At 36.1% G+C, this 20,316-nt stretch overlaps 1 protein-coding gene across 3 annotated transcripts in view; it reads left to right on the forward strand.

The window, feature by feature from the left end:
* Positions 1-1,906: 1,906 nt before the first annotated feature.
* Positions 1,907-20,316, forward strand: part of B3GALT1 (beta-1,3-galactosyltransferase 1) — a 371,348-nt gene continuing 352,938 nt past the window's right edge. For 2 of the 3 annotated variants that reach the window (XM_054549436.2, XM_024243918.3), the window contains exon 1: positions 1,959-1,990. The gene's annotated coding sequence lies outside the window, so the exon portion shown is untranslated. Of the gene's footprint in view, positions 1,991-20,316 lie in introns of all 3 variants that reach the window. The other variant, XM_024243917.3, reaches the window with a different exon arrangement.

The raw sequence follows: 20,316 nt of genomic DNA on the forward strand, positions 1-20,316 counted from the left end.
GGCCTTCTCCCAATGCTACAGTGATAATTCTTTGTTTTTGTCTACTTTAATTGTCCATTTTCCCCCAACAGACTCTAATGTCTGTGAGAATAAGGGCTATGTCTATTTTGCTAATCATTATCTTTTCTAGCACACTGCCATTGTATTAATTCTGGGTATATTTGTGCTTAGTAAATCTTTCTCAAGTGGATAAATGAATGAAGGAATAAAGAATTGGTTTTCACTGTACAGTTCATCTTAAAGACTCTGTCACTCAAAATCATACCAAAACTCGAGAAGCCTCAGTCCTATTGTTTGTCTGTTTGTTTTTTAAATTTAAGTACAAGTTTAGTTACAATAAAGTATACAGATTTTAAGGTCACAGTTCCATGAATTTTGTCAAGTGTATACACCCATGTAACCATTATCCAATCAAGATGGAGAATTTTTTCATTATTCCAGAAAGTTCCCTCTTGCTACATTTCTGTCAATTCCTCACAGCCACTGTTCTGATGATCGTTATAGCTTATTTTTGCCTTTTCTAGAACTTCATATAAATGTAACTATATAGTGTGCACTTTTTTGTGTCAGGCTTGTTTCATGCAACTTTAAGATTTTTCTATTTATCCATAATATTTAATTGAATTCATGGGAATCAGGAACTTAGCCATGTTAAAAATAAGATTAATAATGAAGGACTATGATATTACAAAAAAAAAATACTTTGTGCCTCCTTGGAGGATTTATTGATGACATTTTCCCCAATCTACAACTATGTGCTTTTAAGAATTCTAAAAATATACAGAATGATTGTTAGAAGTAGGGTTCAGAGGTGCCATCAAACTAACGTCATTGTACTATGAACTTCCATAGGCAGATCATTTGATAAGCCAAGCAGATCAAGAGGGGCACATTTTAGAGCAGGTAACTCAGCCCGGGCTTTCTGACTTCTCCATTGTTATACATCACTACACCATTGGCGTCCGTTTTCCAGAACACACTTCTGTAGATAATGACCTATGCATAACAGTTTGTAAAGGTTAAGGAAAGTCTCCAAAATTAGGTATTCCACTGAAAGTCTTCTTCAAAATAGACTTTTCAGTAACAGATAACTGGGGTGTAGAGGTGTTTGGGTTGAATTGCAACGAGGTTTACAAAGAAACAGTCAGTTTGCAGGCAGTGCAAAGAAGCTTGCCAAGTAAAGCCTGTAGAAAATGGCTTCATTGAATTAGAACAGTCTGTGATCAACTGCCAAAGCCAGCTTATTTTCCTTGCGAGTTCCAGAAAAGAGTGCCGAGACTTTGTGTTGATGGAAGGCTATCTTATAGAACATGCTGGCAGAACACACTTTTTCACTGGCTCAGGTCAGTATTATTATAGACTTGATGGGGTACTTTGGGATTTAGTAGGGATTTTTACATCAGAAAAAAATTAGGCATAGGAGATTAGGAACCAAATGTGTTAGTTTATCATAGCAGAGTAAAGCAACAAGACAGTATTAAGGAAGCCACAGACAAGACTGTTTAGAACTAACGGTATTCTACTTCTTTTGTGGAAACACTTGCTATTATAAGTGAGACCGCAGAATAAAATTAATGTCTAGGGAAAGTAAGCAAATAATTGTGGAAAATTGTTAAAATGACTTTATAACCAGTAAAGACATCGTTTATTCAAAGACAGATGTCTTTGAATAAACAGATAAGGAGGAGATTATAATGATATAAAGGAAGAAAATTGCTTTTCAAATTAAGTGTTCTTCAAGTGCTGATTGTTTTGTGCAGAATAATTTGATGTAAGATATGTGGAAATTTTATGAACTGGTAAAAAGAGAACCTGAACAACTTGAAACAAAGTGCTAATGGCAGCTGAAGTGCCTCCAAAGTTACTCATATATTTCTCTTTCCTTTTAGACCCATTAGAAACGCTTCAAGAGCTGCTCAATCCAGGAGTGGAGGGATTTTGTGAAGACACGGATGCTCCCTAAAAGGAGTGCAGCAATTTTCATCATAGGGTAATAGCCGATTCCTATTTTTGATTTGATAGTCTTTGAATATTTACAAAACTGTGATATAAAAATAGACGATATTATCCAAAATGTTAAGTATGCTCTGAATTTGCTTATAGCTTTGTAGTATTTCATGCTTTATACCTTTCATGTGAAATATGATCAGAAATAACTCGTCACCAAATATTATCCTCACATTTGGAGTAGGATGATACGTAGAAACGAGTAATTGCAAAGCATCAGTCTGACCACTTTGGAATATAAGCACCATTAGCAGAGATTGCAAGGTGTTTTGTCAGGCTTCTTGCCGTGACACACATGGAAAATGGTAATATTCCTAGGATACACTGAGGGGGCTGCTCACAAGCAGAGATGACTGGCACTGCTGAGCAGCTCCAGGGCTGAAGCCTTGGCATCTTATTAGCACATCTGTAAACCATTGTGTTGGGGAGCTGTGCTGCTGAGCAATAGAACCTTTCCTTTTGGAAAGCCCTACAGTGTCTGCTGCTTTTTATGCATGTCTATGATTGAAATCTGGACTTAGAGGAGTTTTTCTTAGGAAAAAATTAAGACATTGGGTTCTAGATTTTTCAGTGGAAGTTAATTTTACCTAAAGATTGACCAGTATTCCTGATCTTGTGTCAAGAAACTTGAACTTGGAATCTTTTCCTTTTTCCTATCTGTCAACAAAATGATAAAGAAGCTCTTCCTTAGAGGACCCAGGGGCACATCTCAATTCTGGCAGGATCCCTTGTTTTCTTAGGGTTCTGGAGAAATTTACACAAGACAAAATTTTGCCCCCAGGGTAATGAGAACTCCCCATAATCTGAGGTAGGTGTGTACTTTTAGGCCTCACTTCAATATTCAGACTAGGCTGAGTAACTCCTGATTCTGTTATGTTAGTAGTCATTCAAAAAATGTTTAAGTGCTCAGCAGGTTCTGGACCTGACTCAAAGCCAGACTGAATATTGAAGAATTGTAGGTTTCAGGCTAATGAGGCCTGAACACTCTGTGGTATTTCTTCTGTACCTTATTCCAATATCATCAGAGATACCACCACAGGTACCACCTCGGGAATAAGAAGTAACAACTGGGAAACTAGGGGTGTCACCATAAAAGACTGCAGTTACAGTTCTAGAAGTTGTCTCATCCGACCAGAATTGTATTCTTTGTTTGGTTTGATTTAATTTTAACAACTTCTGTGTCTTTGGTTTGACTTTTGCTTTTTTTTTTTTTTTTTTTTTCCATTAACAGACTTTTTTAAGAGTAGTTTTATGGGCTGGGCGCAGTGGCTCACGCCTGTAATTCCAGCACTTTGGGAGGCTGAGGCGGGCAGATCACGAGGTCAGGAGATCGAGACCATCCTGGCTAACACGGTGAAACCCCGTCTCTACTAAAAATACAAAAAAATTAGCTGGGCATGGTGGCGGGCATCTGTGGTCTCAGCTACTTGGGAGGCTGAGGCAGGAAAATGGCGTGAACCCAGGAGGCGGAGCTTGCAGTGAGCCGAGATCACGCCACTGCACTCTAGCCTGGGTGACAGAGCAAGACTCCATCTCAAATAAAAAAAAAATAAAAAAAATAAAAAAGAGTGATTTTATGTTTGCAGAAAAATTAATTGGAAAGTACACAGAGAGCTTCCACATAATCTTCTCCCTCCATCCACACTCAGTTTTCACTATTATTAACATCTTGTATTAACATGGTACATTTGTTACAAGTGATGACTCAATATTGATAGAGCCTTATAAAGTCCATAGTTGCATAAGGTTTGTCTTTGTATTGGATATTTTATGGGTTTTGACACACATATAATGACAAATTTCCATTACTGCTGTATCACACAGAATAGCTTCGCTGCTCTAAAAATCCCCCATCTTCGTCCTATTCCCTCTTCTCTCCCTCCACTGAAACCTGGCAATCTCTGATCTTTTTACTCCCTCCATAGTTTGACCTTTTCCAGAATGACACATAGTTGGAATAATGCAGTATGTAGCCTTTTCAGTTTGGCTTCTTTTACAAAGCAATATGCTTTTAAGGTTCATCTATGTTTTTCTGTGGCTTAATAACTCATTTATTTTTATCACTGAATAATATTTCATTGGACGGATGTACCATAGTTTACCCATTTACCTAATGATGGATATCTTGATTGTTTTGAAATTGGGAATTACTTTTTTAAGTCACTATAAATATTTGTTTGCAGATTTTTGTGTGGACAGAAGTTTTCAACTCATTTAGGTATATACAAAGGAGTATTATGACTGGATCAAGTGGTAAGAAAGTGTAGTTTTATAAGGAACTGCCAAAATGTATTTCAAAGTAGCTGTAATATTTTGCATTCCCACCAGCACTGAAAGAACCTTCCTGTTGCTTCACATTTTTAGAAGCATTTGGCTTTGTCAATGCTTAGAGTTTTAGCAATTCTAATAAGTATGTTGTGGTTTTTCATGGTCTCATGTTCTAACATAATAAACTGTAAAAGAGAGTGTGACTGCCCAAAAGACTGAATTCTTAGCTACTATGAATTTTTTCAGTATTCACTTTGTAATAACAGTGATCAAGAATCTGAGGTTTTCCCTGACAGCACGAAGATTAGTGTGTGTTATATCCAAGTGTGTGTATATCAAGATGTGTGTGTGTGTGTGTGTGTGTGTGTGTGTACCTAGTATTCTCTGTTATAGAAAGAGGTCATAATAGGCAAAGACTCTTTTAATAATACATCATTGAAATAAAAATATGCAGAAGTTACAAAAGATTCTGGCTTGTTTAAATATGCATATTCTATAGATCTTGATATTAAAATAGGCCATGTTTGATGCTGTTCAAAGTTAGCTTTCTGGCATGAACTACAGTGTTATATATGAGCCACATCAAATTAGGCAGTCTCAATTTTTGTATTCAGTTAAATTTGGCCATGCAGATATAGTCATGAAAAGAGATTCTTCATGAGCCTTTCACATTATAGTCATTTTTCTGTATGTTTGATGCATGCTTTAGATTTGATTATATTATTTTGTAAACCTTTCTGATGATACCAACTTCACTGGTAGAGGACTACTTTCTCCAGTGTAAGGATCACTCCTCTAATATTTCCATTTTCAAATATATCACAATGCCTGACACATTTATTTTGTGAATATATACAAAGCCCTACATCAGTTACTATAGAAATATTTTAACAAAGTTCCAAAGATACCAGACAAGCTTTATAATTTAAGAAAAAAATAGGTAAACCATTTCAAGCCATGCAAGTAATTTTGTGTAATGATCAAAACTAACTTCACAGAGTATGGATGTGGTTAAAAATTAAACAACTAACATTCTTATGCAGTTTTTATGTGCAAAATAGAGTCTCAACAGTGACAGAAATGCAAAGATAAAATAGACACGTTCTCTACTTTCTATAAAAGATGGACTCCAGTGCAGGAGGGTTGGGTGGGGAAAGAAGTAGGATGAAAAGAAGTGTGTTGGCATTGGAAGTACCTTAAATCTATGCTGCAAATTTGCTGATAACATGGTATATAGAATGCTGGATTTTCAAACATTAGTATACAGAAGAGTTTCTTTGGATCCTTGTTTAAATTTCGTTTTCCTAGACTTTACAACTAAATATCTGATTAATTTTGTAGTCCGTGATTCTCCACTTTTATCAAGCTCCTCATGTTGTTGTATTACTGGTGATCTATAGGCTACACTTTAAGAAACTGATATGTACCAGTTACAATTTTTATCCCTTCAGTGTGGTTTATGTTAGGAAGTACTCCTGAGACAGAGTAATAGGGAGATCTGGGCTAAATATAGGAAACCAAGAGAATATGGCAACAAGATTGAGTAACTTTATGGCCCATTATAGTGGTATACTTGATTGCAGATTGTCCTAACAGTCTGAAAATTAGAAAACAAACTAATTGGAGAGACTAGCAAAAAATTGTGTCTAAGATTACAGCATTTTTAAAAAAGAATGAAGTATATAATTTTAAAATAGAATAAATATTTAATAAATAGATCAAATGCAATACAGTTGCATCTATATTCAATGAATTGTTTATATAAAAGATATCAGTTATGATATTTATATTTTAGGGAAAAAAATAAATACCTAAGAAGTCCAAAATAGGAAAATGATGTAGTTAGTACCCCCATTCCTATGGAACGTTATTTTCACTGTTTTAAAATATGACAACATGTAAGAAGTATCTAAAATAAACCTATGTCAAAGAAAAATGAGAATCTATAACTGTATGTTTGATATGATTATATCTACATAAAATAGCATACGTGGTGAAATTTCAGGTATTTTTGATTCTAAAATTTTCCTAGATATTTTATGGTACTCACAAAATCAAATGTTAGATTTTAAAATCTAGATGAGGCAAATTAATAATCACAAGCTTTAGTCATATGTTTTTAATTTTAAAGTAAATAATTTTAAAGTTGAAAGGTGTTTTGAGATTTCTCTACTTAATGAGCCCATGGTAAACTCTTTAAAGCAGTGATACCCATATCTGGCAAATTATCAGAATCATTTGGGAGACATTTTGAAAACGTAGATTTCTTACAAAAGCTAGACAAGTAGTTCAATTTCTTCAGAACTGACTTGGGGCCCTGGAATCTGATTTTTAAAAATGTTGTACCATTGGCTTTACTGATAAGGGAAAGATGACAACCACTGCTGTGGGGTAGACAATTTCTGTCTTCAGGAATTTCTGTAATGTATATGTATATGACAAAAACAAAAAGATAAGGTGAAATGTTGTCAAATTCTTAACTGTTTAATGTTTGTAACACAGTAAAGTACAGCAAAAATTCAGAGTAGAGAAAGCATAAATAAGGAGGATTACTTGGGAGGGCCTTCTAGAACAATAATCTCATAAGCATTGGTGGCAGACGTAGGAATGCAGAAACCAAAAGCTTCATATCATTTAACAACCTTCGTGTGGATGGGAAGTGATGAGAAAGTGAAATTTTGATACACTTAGAGAAGGTGGTGAAGAAGAGGTGCTATTTTACTTTTTTCGCCAGCTTGCTTGCTTCCTTTTTTTTTTTTTTTTTTTTTTTGAGATGGAGTTTTGCTCTTGGTGCCCAGGCTGGAGTGCAATGTCACAATCTCGGCTCACCGCAACCTCTGCCTCCTGGGTTCAAGTGATTCTCCTGCCTCAGCCTCCCGAGTAGCTGGGATTACAGGCGTGCATCACCACGCCCAGCTAATTTTGTATTTTTAGTAGAGACAGGGTTTCTCCATGTTGGTCAGGCTGGTCTTGAACTCCCAACCTCAGGTAATCTGCCCGCCTTGGCCTTCCAAAGTGCTGGGATTACAGGCGTAAGCCACTGTGCCCGGCTTTGGCAGCTTTCTTACCAATCTATAAGCCCTATACTCCTTCCCCAGAGTCCCAGATCTGTTCCTAGGCTTTTCCTTCCAGGTTTTATCCTAGCTTTGAGGCAAGGGATGCCTTCGGGGAAAAGATGGTGCTTAGAATTTTGGGATGGGAAGGTATATGTAATCCATAAATCAATGTTTCGTGTGGTGAAGGGAAAGAAGGTGAGGAAAGGCACCTCAGAATATTTGTGGAAGACAAAACATTTATTATTAATGTTTATTAAAAGGAATTATGGCTTTTAAAAGGCATAGAATCAATCACAGAGCAAGTTGAACTCGAACCTTTAAGTATAGGTACGATTTGCTTTTCCAGAACATGAAAGTAGAAGAAAGAGACATTTCAGTGATGGGACCACATGTACCTGAGTAAATCGGCCAAGTGTCTTTCTTCTGTGGTTTCGATTTCTTTTTTAGTACAAATATTGTTTAAGCTTTTATTCTTCCAGTTCATTTGCCTAAAGTGACAGTAAATTATTTTTATCACACATAGGACCTAGGACTAGGAGGTCAACTATTTCTTAAATGAAAAAGTCAATACCAGCTTGGCTAAAGTTGACTGGGGAGTGGGTGCCCATGAGGCTGGATATGATTGGTAGTCATACTGAGCAGGGCCTTAAGTTCCAGAATAAGGATTTTTGACTTGGCCTTACAGTGAAGGTTTCTGAGAAGGTTAATGAGAAGATAAATTTGGGCTTTGAAGAGGAAAATCAGCCAACAGTAAAGGAGATGGATTAAAGGGAAGAGTAGAAAGAAATGTAATTAGCATGCTAATTGGCTAATTACCATGAGAAGAAACTTAGACTAGGCTGTTGGCAGTGAAAAGAGAAAGAAGGTAGTGGATATTATAAGGAAGTTTTTAAACTTAATTAGGGTAATAGTCATTGATCACCTTCAAAGTGCCAGTCACTGTTCTAGGCCTTTGTGACATCAGTGAACAAAATAAAGCATATTCTATCAGGGTGTTATGGACTGAAGTTTTGTATCCCCCTCAAAATTCCTGTGTTGAAATCCTAACTCTCAGTGTGATGGTATTAGGAGGTGAAGCCTTTGGGAGGTAATGAAGTCATGAAGGTAGAGCCCTCAGGAATGGAATTAGTGCCTTTATATGAAGAGGCCAAAGAGCCAGTTCCCTCTCTTTCTACCACATGAGGATATGATGAAACATTGACACTCTGTAACCCTGAAGAAGGCTCTCACCAGAACCCAACCATGCTGGCACCCTGATTTCAAACTTCCAGCCTCCAGCACTATAATAAGTACATTTCTCCTTGCGATAGTTAAATGATGAGTTAATGGGTGCAGCACACCAACATGGCACATGTATACATACGTAACAAACCTGCACGTTGTACACATTTACCCTAAAACTTAAAGTATAATAATAAAAAAAAAGAAGTACATTTCTGTTGCTTATAAGCCATCTTTTTACTGATACTTTGTTATAATGGCTGGAACTTCTTAAGAAAATGGTAAACAAAAAGAGCAATATCTAATAAAGAGAATTAAGAATGTATAATGTGAATTTAGAAATGTACAAAAATACAAAGTTGAGCAGAGGAAGGGAAATGAGGGGGGATGGGCAACAGTTACAATATTAAATATGATGGTTAGAAGAGGCTTCATGAAGCAGGAGATATCTGAGCAAATATCTGAAAAAAGTGAATGAGCTAGTATCCTAAGGGAGATTATTCCAGACAGAAGGAAAAGGAAGTGCCAAAACTCCAAAGTGGTAATATGCCAAGGGTGTCTCAGCGAAAGCCACATTTTGAATTTTAAATAAATCTTTAAGCAAGATGCTCAATTGTACCGATCACCAACTACTAAAATAGAGGATTTTTTCCTGGGAAAGTATGTTCCTTCTTAGAAGTTCTGCTTCAGGCTAGATTGAATTGGGACAAAAGAGATAAAAAGAAGAGTTAATTAAGGAGTCAGCCTTGGGCCATGCCCATAGCTAAAGAACTTGAGGGAGATTGGGGAAGTCAGCAAAACCAGGATTGTGCCTGTCCTTGAAACTACACGAAGAAGGCTTGGCTAAGAAAAGGAGACTCTGAGGTGACAAATGCAACAAAAAGATTAGGAAGAAGAAAGACTGGAGAAAAAAGAACCCAGGGCTTACAGAGGCCATTGATGACCTTAGAGAGAGGCCATTGATGGAGAGCACAGGATTCCCAAGTACCCAACAGCTCATGTTTTCTATACTAGATACAGTGAAAAATCTGTACTTTTAAGAATTAGTAGTATACTAACCAAGGAGTATATGAGTTTTCAACTGCCTGTTAAATATTAACAATGTTTTGAAATCTGTCTTTGGTTAAAAAAAAGTGCCGACGAGTTTGAAAGCCTAAAGTTAAATGTATTAGGCTTCATACTTAAGGTGTGTGCAACTTCTGCTCCCTTTTGCTCTTACCATCTGCTCTGATTTTATAACAAAGCCCAGTATTGACATGTTGAAGAACTGAGGTCTACACATGCTTTGGCAAAGTGATGTTGCAGGATTGCTCAATTTACAGAAATTTCCTGGCCTGAAGTATGGCTTTTGTCAGGTCATCACCAAAGCTGTGCTTTATTAATGTATCAAGGCTTTTTATAGGACACGTTGATTTTTTTCGTTCAAAAAACTGGAAGAAACACATGGTTATAACATTAAGAATGGAGCCTGTCAATTGAGTCTCTTCAATAACTCCTTATTGGATTTTTTTAAGTTTGTAAAAATTAAAACATAGCAATAAGTAATAACTCAGTATACTTCTATTAGAATGTTAATAAAAAGGCATGCAAAAATCAGAGATTTATGAAATTGGTACAGTAAGCTTTGTTTCCTCCTTTCTCTGCCATGACCTAAAATTCATTTTTTAAAATATCTTTCTATGTTATATAGCAAGCATACCAGAAAAAGTACTTTGAAAGAAGTAGGAGATCAGACATTTAAAGAATGGGAACAGATCTTAATATAAGAAAAGAGGCGGGCTTGTTATTCTGGGAAACAAATTGAGAAAGTGTATTAAAGTTGATGTGATAGATGGTAGGAGTCATCTGGAATTTCAGGATTAGTTATAAGGGACTTTCTGAAAAAGATTCAATTCATATTCCAAGTCAATTCTTTGCCCCCATTCCCTTTCTTTTCCCTGCAGATCCCCGTCATGCTGCCCCTATTAAAAACCACTGTCAAGAAAGGACCCACTATCAGTCTTTTATAACTTCCTAACTTCATATGAATTTAAATCAGTGTGTTACTTCTCCGAAGAGTGTTTACATTTTCAACAGGAAAAGAGGGTGGTATCTCCATTTAAAATAATTACAAAAACAGCCTGCTCGGTCTGTATGTAAGACCTGGGGAATTTTGTTGGTCGTTTTTTGAGTTGGTGGTTACACTTTTATATTTATTTTTGCTTCCATTGTATATTAAAAGAATTCTGTAGTTCCCATAATTGCAACATGATGAGATTCTCATTGCTTTTAATTAACCTGCTTTTTTCTTTCTCAACTCCACAATTAACTTGGCTAAATTTGTTAGCAAATGAAAAATTCTGACTGCGTTAGTTGCACGTTGATTTTACTATCTACTATTTGATGCTTACATCATTATGTTTTAAATGAAACAAATCTTAAAATCAGGTCTAGATTTTATATTCTGTGATAAAAATCACCACATTTTCCCCTGAGGCATTGCCCCAGAAATGATTTTTTTAAAAGATAGCACTATTGGTTTTATTTCTTGGAAGGGAAAAAATGTCAGTCAGAGTAGTAAGGTAGTGATCTAGTTTATTTGGTATTATGAGACTCAAGGATTTAGCAGTAAAACGAAATCTTTGTTAAAGAAAAAATGAGCATATCATATTAAGAGGAAGAGAATTGAATTTCTATATTTGATGGCAAATCTGGCAACACTAGAAGTGGTTACCTAAAATTAAAAGCCTTTTACAAACTTTTTATTTCAACTAGTCACTGTAATTGCATAAAAAACAGAATTCTTAATTTTTATAAGCACAGAAATATGCATAGGTTTTTTCCCCCCTTTCACCGTCCCCACCAAATCCATAAGATGTATGCTTGATACAAGCAGAGTAAGAGAGAACATAACACTTAGGAAACATCTCAATGCCGTATATTAAAGACAAAATAAATTACAGTTCTTTTCCCCAGTAAAGAGCAACAAAATAACAATGTAGGTGGAAGAAATAAGTGAGCCAACTGAGAGTATGTAGCTGGGCTGGAATCTGGAGATATCACAGTTAAATTAACTTGATTTTCCTTTCTACTACTAGAAGTTTAAATAAAATACTGGTGGGTCGGGGGTGGTGTGTGTATGTGTGTCCTGTGTGTGTGTGTGTTTGTGCATGCGAGAGAGACAGTCTGAGAGAGACAAAATGGCTTTTGTTCCTTTGGAAACATCATTTCACCTTCTTGGTTCTGAATTTTTCTGAGAAAAACATCCACTTAATGTCACAATAGCCTCACAGGAACAATTTAATAGTCCCTGGTAAAAGCCTGTAAGGACTCTCAGGATAGAAGATGCAGTTTTGCAAAGGAGTTCTCAACCTCTGTCAATCTTAATTAAACAAATTGAAAACCAGATGGGCTTATTTATCAAGACATAGGTCCCAAAAGGCAAGAAAATTTATTTAGAAATTATTAAAATGCTAGTCAAATAATAATCAGACAATTACAGGTTGATATTCTTCAGTGGCACTTCTTCTAAAACATGGGTTCAATGTGACCAGTTTTATATCACCACTTTAAATGATAACTAATGAGAAAAAAAATTGTGTGGGGGTGTCATTGAAATGACCTTTGCAGCAAATTCTCTTCCTTTGTATTTGTTCTATGAATCGGGGGACTGGAGTTGGCACTCCTCTCAGTTTGGCCATATCTAGATTTTCTGGTTATGTTCTTCCCTAGAGTAACCGCAGACAGATAAGAGGCTCTGTGCTACACAAGGATCTCAGATAGAACTTGACTTATAAGGAAAAAAAAAACTGCACATATTGTGCTCATTATTAAGGCAGGAGTGTTTGCCTATTGCTATATCTTTATGAGCATCAATAAGTCTTGAACGATGAGTATTACTAATCTTTTGGCTAATGTTATTGAGACCTTTAATTCACGTGCTAAATTACTTACTCCTGGGGTAAGAGTAGAACAATCTTTGGAAGAATGATTCATGGGAAGAAGTTGGTGCCAATGAGGTAATTAATTATTGGTTATTTAATAACCTTTGATTGTTAGAACCATAATCCTTTACTGAGAGCAAGTCTACCATACTATCTGGGATAGTGAGACCATTAACTATAAATTGGATAATTTCGATTTTTTTTTAATTGGTTTGCTGTTAAATTCCTAGAGTAGAACAATAGAGAACCCATTTAAAATAGACATTTAACGAATCAATGAGACAACCAACTTCAGGATGTATTTTAATAAATTAAAATACAGCCATAATAAAAATGACTATTCTTTTAACTAACCGTATAAGGTGTTGTGTGGTAGAAGTAAATGGAAATGGACCTTGAATTCATAAATCCAGAAAACTCTTTTAAAGTGGGTGTGTTGAACTCCTAATTGATTTTTATTAGTCTGATTGGGGCAAAATTTGTTTTTTTTCTTTCTGATTGTGTATTATTAAATAGCAAATAAAAGCAAATAAAAAGTGTATTAACTCAATATTTAAAAATATTTATATTAATATCACTTTATAATTTTAAATAATTTGGTAATGTTTTAGCTATAATAATACATAAGATGTCCAATTGCAATTCCTAGTGTTCAAATATCAAGTTTTCAGTTGCTTCCACTTAAGCTTTTAAATATGCTTTTTAAAAAAATTTCTGATTTTAGTTTAATCTTAAAAGACAGCAACAAAACTAAGATAAAAACAATACATTTTATTTACAAAACACAAAAAAGATTTTTAACATTATGAAACAATTTGCATTAGACTTCTAGTTGTAATGTAAATATAAAATCAATTCGGTCATTTCCAAATTTTGAAAACTTTTTGCTCCTAAAGGCAGTTCTCAGAAATGTTAATTCACACATCTACAGTTGCACAAAAAAAAAAAAAAAATGTCAGTGAGGCTGAGCAACCACTGGGCTACTCTTGGAGTAATTGAATACCTTGAACTTTATCTTGAAGTACCTACTTGTTTCTCGGCATTAAGCCTTTAAAGTAGTGTTGAGTTTGAGACAAGTACATGAATGAATTGCATATGACATTTATGGCAAGACTTTGTGTCTCATTTCTGTTTTATACTCTTAAAGTGTTAATTCATTTCATGTTTTAAGCATATTAGTGAAATAACTGTAAATGAAGTCTTACATAACTTCTATATCCTATTTTTATCTCTTTATAATGGAAACGAAAAATAAAAGACCATGGTGATTCATTCATTCATTTAACAAATATTTACTGAAAGTTTCCTGAAAGGCACTGGACAAGCTATTAAAAGTTTACATTTTAGTAGGGCAGACATGCATTAAAAAATTTCACCAATCTTTCCATAGTTATAATTATGAGAAATGCGATAAAGAAAAGAACAAGGTAAGATGAGCAAATATAACAGAATGCCTTTTGACTAGCCTCTGACATAGTCAGAGAGGTGACTTCCCAGGAGAAAGATCAGTGAAAGTAAGGGGAATATCCAAAGAAAAGCAACCACAATATTCCAGGGATATATTCACTTGGATGCTTTCTGAAAAAAACTGTAGGATCACAAATGTATAGGATTTTAATTATTACTTGTATTAGTCTGTTCTCACATTGTTAGAAAGAACTACCTGAAACTTATAAAGAAGTTTAATTGCATCACGGTTCCACAGGCTGTACAGGAAGCATAGCTGGGGAGGCCTCAAAAAACTTACAATCATGGAGAAAGGTGAAGAGGAAGGAGGCACATCTTACATGGCTGGAGCAGGAGAAAGAGAGCAAAGGGGGAAGTGCCACACACTTTTACACAACCAGATCTCGTGAGATCTCACTCACTATTACAAGAACAGCAAGCGGGGGAATCCACCCCCATGATCCAATCACCTCCCACTAGGCCCCTCTTTCAACATTGGGGATTAAAATTCGACATGAGGCCGGGCACTGTGGCTCACGCCTGTAGTCTCAACACTTTGGGAGGCCAAGGCAGGTGGATCCCTGAGGTAAGGAGTTCGAGACCAGCCTGGCCAACATGGTGAAACCCGGTCTCTACTAAAAATACAAAAATTAGCTGGGCATGGTGGCAGGTGCCTGTAGTCTCAGCTACTCAGGAGGCTGAGGCAGGAGAATCACTTGAACCTGGGAGGCGGAGGTTGCAGTGAGCCGAGATCATGCCATTGTACTCCAGCCTGGGTGACAAGAGCAAAACTCTGTCTCAAAAAAATATATAAAAATAAAAAATAAATAAAATTCGACATGAGATTTGAGGGGAGACACAAATTCAAACCGTATTATTACTTTATAACATATAAACTATTTCATGTTACTTTTAAAGTTAAGATTATTGACACACTGAAACTTCTTAAATTTTCCCTTCATAATCCTTTCTATGCAATCATGGATTCACTCAACTATTATAAAAATTATTACAAGCAGTGAATAGACCTGACAGGTATTTATGGGTGACTTTTTGAGAAAATTTCAAGGGTGCGTATACTTTAAATCAGTATCTACAGAGTGTCTGGCTACCACAAGGATTCCCTTCACCTGACCACCAGCCAGGCTTATGCTGGTTCCTGAACGCTGGAAAAAGTAAAAAAGCTTACTGTTAAGCTTTCATCTTGTTAGACTAAAGCCTCCAATAACTGATGTATTTTATGAAATAATGTCAAAATAAAGCAGCGTAACACTAAAAACTCTTTACAGTAAATGTGATCGCCAACCTACATTTCCAGCATCATTATCCACTACCTGCTGACACAAATTCTGTTTTGACCAAACTTACTTTTCCCTTGAGTATCGCATTTCCAAGAAATTTCCCTCAACTAAAATGCCCACTCCATTTCTCTTCTTGAATAGTTTATTCATTCTTCATATCAGCACTGACCACCTCACTCCGGAGCACTCTTTCTCTAAATTGCAATTTTAAAAATCACAGGAGCTCTCTAATGCCATTCCATATTCCTGGATACCCATCTACTTGGTAACACTTATGAAATGGTCATTGCCTTCATGGTATTAAAATTTCAAGTGCAATTTGTTATCTTTACTGTATGCATGGGTTCCATTTACACACTAGACCCATATATTTTCTTATATTCTAGGTGTCTTTTTTGCTTCAAATTCCTTTCTGGCTTTTCTTTAAATCCTTAATTTGCCCATCTTCAGTGCTGGGTTGGTGAAGGAGATAGAGACTTAACAATATCCACCAAGCAACAGAACTACCACATCAACACCAAGAACTTCCTGGCTTCCTGGGCAGATATGCAGTGGGCACAATTTCATAACAGATTAATTGCTACCAATCATGAAGAAGTTAAAATACTCTCAGAATTTAGAAGCTATACTTGAATCACAATGAAGTTTTGTAATTCTGTGCCAAGCCCATAGATTGAATGTCTTCTATTATTTAGTTGGCCTTATTTACTTAGTGGTAATCATTTCCTGAGACTGGACAGAACATTAAATTGGAATGGATACAATTCTAGCCTAGAGTCTATAGCCTAGAATTAGTTATAAGTAGCTCAAGATTACATAGTGTATGCAATTATATGTCAACCATGAAAGTAAGCACTACCCAGTTTTCAGGATCTCAAAATAAATCATCTCAGAGTTCCTGCTTTGATCTGTTTTGTGATTGGGTTGCATGGAAAAGCAAATTATAGGACTATATGACCATGAAAATGCCTCTTTTCCCTTTAACTAGTGATAAAGAAAAAGTGAAAAGAAAATTACTTATCAGAAAGGAGTAGCATCCTTCAATCTTCATTGATAGCTGACTGATTAATGAAATTGATGCATCTGTGCAACATAACACAGTCATACACTGCATGACAGTTTGGTCTTTGATAGCTGTATATATGATGGTGGTCTCACAGATTATATTTTCACTGTACCTTTTTAATGTTTAGAAATGTTTGAATACACAGATGCTTAGCATTGTGTTACAATTGCCTATAGTATTTAGTACAGTAACATGCAGTATAGGTTTGTAGCCTAGGAACAACAGACCATATCATAAAGCCTGGATATATAGTAGGCTATACTATCTAGGTTTATGTAAGTACACTCTATGATGTTTGCTCAGTGACAAAATCACCTAACAATGCATTTCTCAGAATGTGTCTCTATTATTAAGTGATGCATGACTATAGAGAGAATGAGTATATAATTCTGTATGTATTGTTATAGAGAAATCTACAAAATATATTAAGTGAACAAAGCAAGGGCAGATCAGCATGTATGATATGCTACCATATGTATAATAAAAAGGAATATGGGTGAATGTATGTATACAAAGGATGTATTGGGAAGATTACACAATGGGTTGGTTATGCTGGATATCTTTGGAGGGTAGTGGAGCTGATTGAAATGAACAGATGAGAAGAAAATTTTTCACTTAATACACTTTGTATCTTCTAAATTTTGAACCATGTGGATGTCTTAACTAAAAATAATCTTTAAAAATTTTTAAATAGAGATAAAAGGGGAGGAACAAAAGCAAGGAATAATTTTAAGTGTGATAGAGCCGGTGAAGCTTTTCTAAAAGCAATAGACTTGTGTGAAGCCTGTAACAATGTGAAATACATCTTCAAAGCGCTTCTTCTTGATATTAACACTCACAAATTTATCAATGGCCAAGTTACAGAAATGTGATTAGAGACTCTAAGGAGAAAAGACTCTAAGGAGAAGGTAAATTATTTCCTATGTAAGAGCATGAAAGTAGATATTTGGAAAGCTTATGCAGTTGATCATGAGGTGTTCAGTGTATGTGGAGTTTGAGCACATACTCAAGACATAATGGAGAGCTACCTAGAATCATTGATACCCTGTTCACAAAAATGTATTTTAGATCCAAGTGGGAAAAAAATAATACAACTGGGAAAAAAATCTAGACTGTTTCTACTGAGTAAATGATCTTAAAGACACAGATACTAGGCCCAGCACAGTGGCTCACACCTGTAATCCCAGCACTTTGGGAGGCTGAGGCAGGCAGATCACTTGAGGCCAGGAGTTCGAGACCAGCCTGCCCAACCTGGTGAAACCCCGTCTCTACTAAAAATACAAAACTTAGCTGGGCGTGGTGGTGGGCGCCTGTAGTCCCTGCTACTTGGGAGGCTGAGGCAGCAGAATCACTTGAACCCAGGAGGTGGAGGATGCAGTGAGCCAAGATCATGCCACTATACTCCAGCCTGGGTGACAGAGCGATACTCCACTAAAAAAAAAAGAAAAAAAGAGACAGAGATACTAATTCTATTCATTCATGATTCAAGCGACACAACTCTATGATGTCTTTCCTTATACCCCGAAGCAAATGTAGATTCTCCCTCCTCTGTATACCAATAGCACATCTCTATTTTCATATAAGTCATGCTGCCCCTGCTGGCAGATTTTTTGATGTGATTGTTGTCTTTAAAGAGTCTTTATTTTTCACCATTGTATCAATGGCATATAATAGAGTACAATGTGTAGAGATTTAATATCTGTTCAATGAATGAATGACTTTGAAGCAAAAAGGAGACTAAAATTAAATAATTCTTAGAAAGATGATTTAGAATACAATTTGGTTTTCTGAAAAGTGGATTACCACCCTAGAAATAGAACTTACGGCAAATAAAGTGAATGCTTAGGGAAAAGTGTTATGTAGGAAACTCGATGAGCTGATAAAGAAAACTTTAAACTTTGTGGGGTGAGGAAAGAAAGAAGTAAAACCACATACTATGATTTATGACAGACATTACATATACTCAGGCGTTGAGGCATGCAAGTGCTAGTATTTCTGGGAGGTGAATAAGACTTAGAATTTACAAGGGCCTTATATTCTAATACAGGAGACACAATATGCAAATAAATATCCACAATATATGTAGCATGTGGCATAATAGACACATAGATAAAATAATCATCTTGCTTGGCCTTAAAGTATGCGTTGAATTTGGATGGTGGAGAAAGTTAATCCATGCAGGGGAATTAGAACAAGTGTATGGGTGAATGTTTAATGGTATACATTGCAAACATCAAATTTCATTGACTGGAATGTAACATGTATAAAGTGAGTGAGTAGAAGATGAACCCTAAAAGATTAGGCAGGACAAGACTATGGAAGCCTTACATACCCTGCTATCACTCTAAGAAGACTCTATTCAATAGAAAATGGAGAATCATTAAAAATTGAAGGGCATGATCATAGTGTGTTTTGTCAAGACTAAAACTGTAAAACTGACATAAAAAAGAATAATAGAAAATTTGCCAAATATTTCTTAAAAAAATACATTATTAAGAGAATGTGGCTCTGCCACAAGAACAGAAAGATGAGTGGAATAGAGGAGAAATTCCAATAACAGATCTTGGTGAATATTAAAAAGTAGAATAAGAGGCCGGGTGCAGTGGCTCAATCCTGTAATCCCAGCACTTTGGGAGGCCGAGGCAGGTGGATCACGAGGTCAGGAGCTCGAGACCATCCTGGCCAACATGATGAAACCCCGTCTGTACTAAAAAAATACAAAAATTAGCTGGGTGTGGTGGCACGCACCTGTAATCCCAGCTACTCAGGAGCTGAGGCAGGAGAATCGCTTGAACCAGGGAGTCGGAGGTTGCAGTGAACCAAGATCGCGCCACCGCACTCTAGCCTGGAGACAGAGGAAGACTCCGTCTCAAAAAAAAAAAAAAGAAAAAAAACAAGTAGAATAAGATAAAGGTGGTATTAAGAAAAGAATAGTTGGAATGAAAATAATTATTTACTAAAACTTAATGGATCAAATGTTTATTACCTTGGGGGAAAATTACAGTAATATATATTAGTAGCTAACCAACACCAAGAGACGGATACGTATTGTGAAGGGATCATGAAACTATGTGCATAAAGCCCTTAGTTATTATATTTGGTAATTAAACATTTATGTTACTTAATTTGTCTTAACATTGTAAGACAAACCATAATTGTCTTAACATTGCAAGACAAATCATAATTGTCTTACTAATGACAAAACATTGTACTTGGTGAATGTCTTAGTTCAGGCTGCTGTAATGAGGTACTATAGACCAGGTAGCTTATCAACAACTGAAATTTATTTCTTACCATGCTGGAGGCTGGAAGTCCAAGATCAGGGTGCCAACATGGTGGAGCCTACTTTCAGGTTACAGACTGCTGACTTCTCTTGGTGTCCTCATGTGACAGAAAGAGCAAGAGAGCTCTCTGGGAGTCCCTTTTATAAGGACACTAGTCCCATTTATGAAGGCTCCACTCTCAGAACGCTAATTCACTTTCAAAGCTCCACAACCTAATACCATCACATTGGGGTTAGGATTTGAAGGTATGAATTTTAGGTGAACACAATACATTCAATCCATTTATTCAAAATAGTTCTTACTTCACAGTTGTTTCTTTCTTTCTTTCTTTCTTTCTTATTTTTATAATTTTTTTTTGTTTTTTTGGTGATGGAGTCTTGCTCTGTCACCCAGGCTGGAGTGCAGTGGCAGTGATCTCGGCTCACTGCAAGCTCTGCCTCCCGGATTCACACCATTCTCCTGCCTCAGCCTCCCGAGTAGCTGGGACTACAGGCATCCGCCACCACTCCCGGCAAATTTTTTATATTTTTAGTAGAGATGGGGTTTCACCATGTTAGCCAGGATGGTCTCGATCTCCTGACCTTGTGATCCACCCGCCTCAGCCTCCCAAAGTGCTGGGATTACAGGCGTGAGCCACTGTGCCTGGCCCAGATGTTTCTTAATAGTGTTTTCTAAGTCAATGAATACTAAAAGTTATGCTCTAAAATTGAACTTTTTTTTTAGGGTTTCTAATACTCAAATTTT

Source organism: Pongo abelii, chromosome 11, assembly GCF_028885655.2.
Source record: "Pongo abelii isolate AG06213 chromosome 11, NHGRI_mPonAbe1-v2.0_pri, whole genome shotgun sequence".
Lineage (NCBI taxonomy): Eukaryota > Metazoa > Chordata > Mammalia > Primates > Hominidae > Pongo > Pongo abelii.